General features: G+C 35.6%; 1 protein-coding gene across 1 annotated transcript in view; it reads right to left on the reverse strand.

Annotated features, from left to right (window-relative positions):
• The window catches only part of LOC144016457 (RNA polymerase II elongation factor ELL), an 88401-nt gene that overhangs the window by 3489 nt on the left and 77909 nt on the right, over positions 1-7003 (reverse strand). The window contains exon 17 of the transcript XR_013282914.1: positions 2827-2940. The gene's annotated coding sequence lies outside the window, so the exon portion shown is untranslated. The remainder of the gene's footprint in view (positions 1-2826; positions 2941-7003) is intronic.

Genomic DNA, 7003 nt, shown 5'->3' on the forward strand with positions numbered 1-7003 from the left:
CTGGATCGATTCAAATTTCCACAGTCGGTTTGATTTTGATTCACAAGAGTTTATTTCCATTCAACTTTTCCCCATTCGATTCACTTCAGTTTAATGTGATAATGATTCATTATGGAACATCCATTCTTATTAACTCATTTGCTCCCAAAAACATATAAATACGTTCTATTTTAAATGTATTAATTGTCCCAAAGACGTAGTTATACGTTTTTTGTTGTTGTTTTTTTTGTTTTTTTTATGCTACAGCATACAGAAGGCTTTGACGCAACCTCTCAACTGCAGAGAATGAGCGAGAAAAAAAATGGTAGTAATTAAATAAACAGCCAGCAGGTAGCAGCAGAGTATAAGAGACCAACCAGAGCCATGATGAAAACAAGCTTTTCCCCCACAATTCTAAGCAGATTTGTTTAATAATGATGAAACTTCTAATGCTTGGGCCTTGCAAAAAAATAGTCAAAATTGAGTAAAACAGCCGTGAGCGAAGGGGGTTGCTTCAGTCAAAATGGCTGCCAGTGAATGAGTTAAATATCAAGAACATGATTAAAAACATTCAATTCCAAATGATATTTTGTGGATTATGTAACTGGTTGAACAACTTAATTAATGAAAGTAATACGTGTTATAATCACATAAGCGTTACACAAACATCAGCAAGGACGAGATGAAAATATTTTCAGAATTCAAATTCAATAATTGTAAATAGGGCTAAACAATTATGGAAAAATAATCTAACTGCAATTTTTTCCCCCCAAAAAATTGCGATATGTGCGATTATTTTTTTCAAGGTCCTTTTCAATGATTTTTTTTTTTTTTTTTTTACCCAACAAAAAGTTAATTATAATAAACAATATCAGATTTATTATATATTACAGGATCTTAAGATAAATGCAAATCAAGCCTTTTAATATCAGTTTTTTTTTCTACTAGTTACAATTTACCACTCAATATATCCGACTTTTCATGTTGCATGAAACGTAAACACTGTATTTATAAATAAATCAATATACATATTTAAAAACATAAAAACTGAGCAATCTCTCCAGTCAGTAAACTCAAAAAGTGACGGCAAAATAAAATTATACCTGCTTATGTGATGTAAAATCTCCGATGCAATCTTAAATATAATTAATCGTTCAGTCCGTTGTAAATATAAGTTAATTAAAAAGATTCATAATTCTCTTGAAGCAAAAAAAAATGTCAGGTATTTCATTAATGTCAGAAAATACTTTTAAATTCACGTGAACAGCAAATTTAAAGAAAACAGTAAAATACAACAACAACAAAAACAACAAAAAAAGCCTAAAATTCAATTTTCTTGTGAATTTATGGGAAAAGAGATGTTAAAACAACTGATTCATGGTTTTATGAGTCAATATCAGGCTTGAAAATTCAATATTGAATTATTTTTTTTTTAAACAACCAAGACCATGTGAGCAGTGCTAACTTGGGGAAAAACCGAGCAGCCCTTGAATGGCAAAACATCGACGAAGGCCTTCTTCATGTCCCGCTTCATTTGCATCTCAAAGATGAAGGACATCAACATTCTGGATAACGGATGGTTTGAAAAATAGAAAATCCATCCAGTAAGCAGAAAAAGAGGTTTGGAGGCATCAGCTGTTGACAACAGTCACGTCCCGACATCCCCCTCCCCACTAAGATGGCCTCACGCCTCGCCAAGATCTGCCCTAACGAGCGGTTTTACCAGCAGGTGAGTTAACGACTGATTGGCAAGCAGGACGCTCGTTTCACCAGCGATGCTTGGCCAACAACAACAACCCGTTGCGAACACCGTCAGGGGACGTTCACTGGGGCATCATTTTCAACTGAGGAAGAAAACAACACAAAAAGCAAAACAACCGTCGTTGCAAAAAGGACCAGTAAATGATTTGGAAAAATCTGCGCGCTTGGATGAGCTTGTTTTTTGGGTAACATCCCGCCTTCCTGCTAACCGGAACGGGAAAAGCAATCAGACAGGCTCTAGCGTGGAGAGTCGGAAACAAAATCATCTTTTTTTCAAGGGTCTTCAAGCTGCATTTACTCGCTGCCACTGTCCAGTCAATCAGTTAGTGCTCCTTGGTGGCTGTCACGCTCAAAACGGATCCTCAAAACTCGCTAAGTCGCTGGATGGGGAACACAGCGACAGGAATGGGCGTGTATCTATATCTATATCTATATATATATATATATATATATATATATATATATATATATATATATATATATATATATATATATATATTAGGGATGTAACAATATCCAGACATCACGATACGATATCACGATATTGTGGGGGAGTTGACGATATTTAAAAAAGATCACAATATTGTGCTTTCGTACATAACAGTAATGCATATAAACCACCTACAATCTCTAATAACAATATTGAGGCACTTACTTGCACACATTGATCGCTTCACAAGCATATTACGTTCCTCTTCATCTGACAGTTAGTGTATTTTAAACATAGAAGGGCCAAAACATGCCTAATGAAAATTAAACTGCACTAAAAAACTAGCCAGCAGAGGGTGCTACAACTGCACAAATGGAAATCAACCTGACTTTTTTTTTTACCAGATGTGTTCCTTTTAAATATTGTGAACATGACGACGACGATATTGTGGCAGTTTTAATATCACGATATCGCCCTTATCGTATCCCTTATATATATATATATATATATATATATATATATATATATATATATATATATATATATATATATATATATATATATATATATATATATATATACATACACACACATCGCTCTACTGGATTGTATTGACGGGAGAGCTGGCAAGCTCATCTTGACCTTTATTGACTTACTGAGACAGGATAATGGAATCGAACCATCAGAGCACCAGGTCGGCAAGGAAAACTGAAAAATGTGGCGATGCATCACGGTTCCAAGACAGCATTTAATGTATGAGTAGAGGTCATCTAGGAGAATTGGAAACAAAAACAAACATATTAAGAAAAAAAAAAAAAAAAAAAAAAGCCCTTCATTTTCTGCTGGGGGTTAGGTTTCAAAAATAAATAAATAAAAAAACTTTACATTACTTTAACTTTACATTTATTCTAAATTCTAAAAATAATTCAAATTCTTTCTTTCGAAAGAGGTTGTTACATCATGACTACTGCCTGCCTGGCATTGGCCACATTTATCGCTCCACACTGTAAAAAAGAAAAAAAAAATTGGATTATGTTTGCATGCAAAATGGTATCCAAAAGGTCCGTAAACACAACTGGTACAAAAGATGTTTACATTGCCCCCGCCAAATGTTGCGTTGGCTGCCATCTGCTAAACAAGAGAGGCGCTATCAGGCCTGTTGCTGCTGCTGCTGGATACATTTTCACATGCACAGTTATGCCGTATGCTTCCTTTTGGCCAGTGCTTCTCAAATAGTGGGGCGGGCGTGAGAATCCATCAAAGCATTTTGATGCTTTTTTATTTTTTTATTTTTATTTTTTTTATTTTTATTTTTTACTGTCCTAGAATAAAGTGCAATTGCACCTCCACTACATTAGGGGGCAGTGGCGCTCTCATTATTGGCAGAGTGTGCGCAGGGAGCATTCGCTCGGTGGTGTCGGGGTTTTGTTTGCACTGAGCATGCGCGCTTTGCACACAGCAAAAAAAAATAAAAATAAAATCAGCATAAATTATTTGATATATTTTTGTTTTGCAGGTTAAAGTTTTTTGTTTTTTTTTAAATATTGTGCTTCTGAGTTAATGTTGGTGAACAAGTTTGAATGCATTATTATTTATTGATTTTATGTAATTTAATTTTTCCGTATCATATGGTTTGACATGGTGAGTCAAAAATATGTTTATAGTTTAATGAAGGATTTAATTTTATTTTTGAATTTCAGATGCACTTTAAATCTTTTCTGTTACAGTTAATAAAGCTATTCTTTGTTGCAAGTTGGTCCATATTTCTTTCTTTTTTTTATTATCTTATACGTTAATACGGATACAGTGTTTTCTTCTTACTAGAGGGGGCATGACAGAATATAATTGAGAAGCACCGCTATAGGTTCACAACGAGTAAACAAAAGGAGCTTCCTGTCTAGTTGACGTCCACGTGGGAGGGGGAAACAAACAAACAAACGCGACCGCGTGCCATTATGACGATGACTCACTGACCTCCTCAGCTGAAACTGACGAATGAGCCACTTGAGACAGCGCTCGCACGTCATCTAATCATCCTGACGGGTAACAAGAACGCCAAGAAAATCATCCCTGGCGTGCAGGTAAACAAAAAAAAAAAAGGAAAATCCTGGCAGGAAGACCAACACGGGAAAAAGTAAAAGCCATAACGAAATATCAGACGGAAAAAGACTGCAAATCCTGGCCAAAGCCAAACAACATTTTAGGACTTATCAGCTTTCTGGCTAAGTCTGATATGTCCTCACAAATAATCACCAGATTTTTTAAAAATCCATTCCAGCATGCAAAATGCTGCCCAATAATCATTACCGAAAGTCGGGTAGCAGACTAATTTTTATTTTTTTTTGCTTGAGGCCACATTGTTATGATTTCCCGCTCAGAAGGCCGATATGATTTTTGCGATCATTGTTGTGACGGTTGCGGCATGATAATGCGCGTCTCCATGTTTCAACCATCTGGACACGATTGTTGCGAGCTGAAAACATCCCCGCGTTGGCATATCGTGAGCAATCAGCAGCTGAACATCGCCCGTCACCGAGCACGTTTGAAATCATCTGGATCAATGTCAGACGTGTTCCACTCCATGACAATATTCAGGCCTGGGAGGGTTCGCTTATTAATACTAGAAAAAAAATTAAATAAAAAAATGTAATGACCTGTAAAGTAAAATACAGTTTTTTTTTTTGTTTTTGTTTTTTTAATTTAAATTTAAATTTGTTGCATTATGTATTATGAGTTTGTTGGGCAAGTGTTTTTTTTTTTTTTTTTTTTTTTTTTTTTTACAGTTTAATTTTTTGTATACGAAATATGTAATGCCACCGTCACTCCCCAAAGATTGCCAATATCCAACAAACTGACATAAAAACCTTGACATTAAACAACATTATTATTAAAAAAAAAAAAAAACGCAAAAGATGATGCGTAAAGATAAAAGGTCACAAATCATATAATATATGAAATATATACATGAAATTATCATGATTAGTACTTAAATTACTTTCAGATTCAATTGTGTTATTACTGTAAGTTTTTAATAGGGCACAAAAAGATCACCCTTTTTCTTATTCACTCACAGCCATTTTCACATTTCGCAATCCCGTTCGCTCCCGGCTGTTTTACTGGGTTTTGACTGATTTTGCAAGGCCCACAGAATATTGTGTTCAATTGCCAGACGTTTTTAACCATCTCGGAGGGCGGCCATTTTGCCACTTGCTGTCGTCGACTGAAGATGACATCACAGTTGCTCAGGTCTCAGGTAACAGCCAATCGCAGTGCAGTTTCACAAAACAGGTGAGCTCTGGTTAGTTGATTGTGGCCTGAGCAATTATGATGTCATCATCAGTCGACAGCAAGTGGCAAAATGGCCGCCCCCTAACGTGGATAAAAACGGCTGGATTTTGCTTCATAACTCATATTCCACAAATGTAATATTTATCACAATGACAAGTTTAGACTAGTGAGGTCACATATAACATATTATTTGTCAAGAAATGTTAAAGGTTGACTTCCACTTTCATCTCATCCCGTTCTGTAAACTTGAATGCCTTTCGCTTCACTGTCACAATTGGCCTGCAGCTAATCCTGCAACTAACGCAGACCGTATAGCGCACAGCATGTTTCAATTTGTGCTTTTCGGACTTTCTTTTTGTGTGCTCGGGATCATGCGGTGGAAAGATGAATTCATGCAGTGAGCAATCACGGCTTCACGGCGTTTTCACTCGCACGCAGCTGAGTATTCGGCAGTCTTCGTTTCAGCTCTTCGTCTGCTTCCTTCTAAGCATTAAAGCGCCACAAAAATGAGCAAAAAGTTTCTATGATATCCCGCATATACCTGTACAGTGTTGCCTTTATTGATGCATTTCTAAAATCATCCATTATGGTGTCCAAAAAAAAAATCAACAATTTTTTTTTTATTGTTTAAATGTTAACTCATTTGCTCCCAATGACGTGTAAATACGTTTTTTTATGTTGTAAGTGTCCCAAAGACGTTTTTTATTTTTTTTATTTTTATTTTTTATGCGAGAGCATACAGAAGGCTTTGATGCAGCCTTTCAACTGCAAAGAACGGTTGCAGAAATGGTAGTTTCAGTTGACATACTGAAATCAGAAGATTTTCACAATTTTAACTTAAAAAAAATTGCTCCAAATGATTACTCGATCAGTAACTCATTTGCTCCCCAAAACGTATAAATACGTATAAATTCTAGTTTAAATATTACCGTGCTCCTAGAGACGTATTTATATGTTTTTTTGTTTGTGTGTTGTTTTTTTTTTTTTTTTTTTTTAATGCTTGAGCATACGGAAGGCTTTGATGCAGCCTCTCAACTGCAAAGAACGGTTGCAGAAATGGTAGTTATTACACAAACGGCCAGCAGGTGGCAGCAGAGCAAAGGAGATCAACCAGAGCCATGTAGAAAAAAAGCTAAATTACTTAAAATTTTGAATAGATTTATGAAAACTGATGCTAATTCTAATGCTAATTGCTGCAAAACGGAAACAGATAGAAACATACTTTTTCTTCCTAGTGGAAGAAGAGACTTTAATCCTTCTTTTGATATGTTCCATGCTTTTATAGCAATAGAACACAATATTCTGCGGGCCTTGCAAAATCAGTCAAAATCCAGTAAAACAGCCGGGAGCGAACGGGATTGCGAAATGTGAAAATGGCTGCCAGTGAATGAGTTAATAGAGTGGTACCACTAATTTTGCCCGGGTATATGTATATATGATTGTTTTTAGTCATTCAATTTTAACAGGGTTGTCATCTCCATGGTGTGTCAAATTTACGAGACATTTTAAATTTCCTTCTAACAGGGATTTTCATTCAGTCAAATT

The sequence above is a fragment of the Festucalex cinctus genome, chromosome 3 (assembly GCF_051991245.1).
Source record: "Festucalex cinctus isolate MCC-2025b chromosome 3, RoL_Fcin_1.0, whole genome shotgun sequence".
Taxonomy (NCBI): domain Eukaryota; kingdom Metazoa; phylum Chordata; class Actinopteri; order Syngnathiformes; family Syngnathidae; genus Festucalex; species Festucalex cinctus.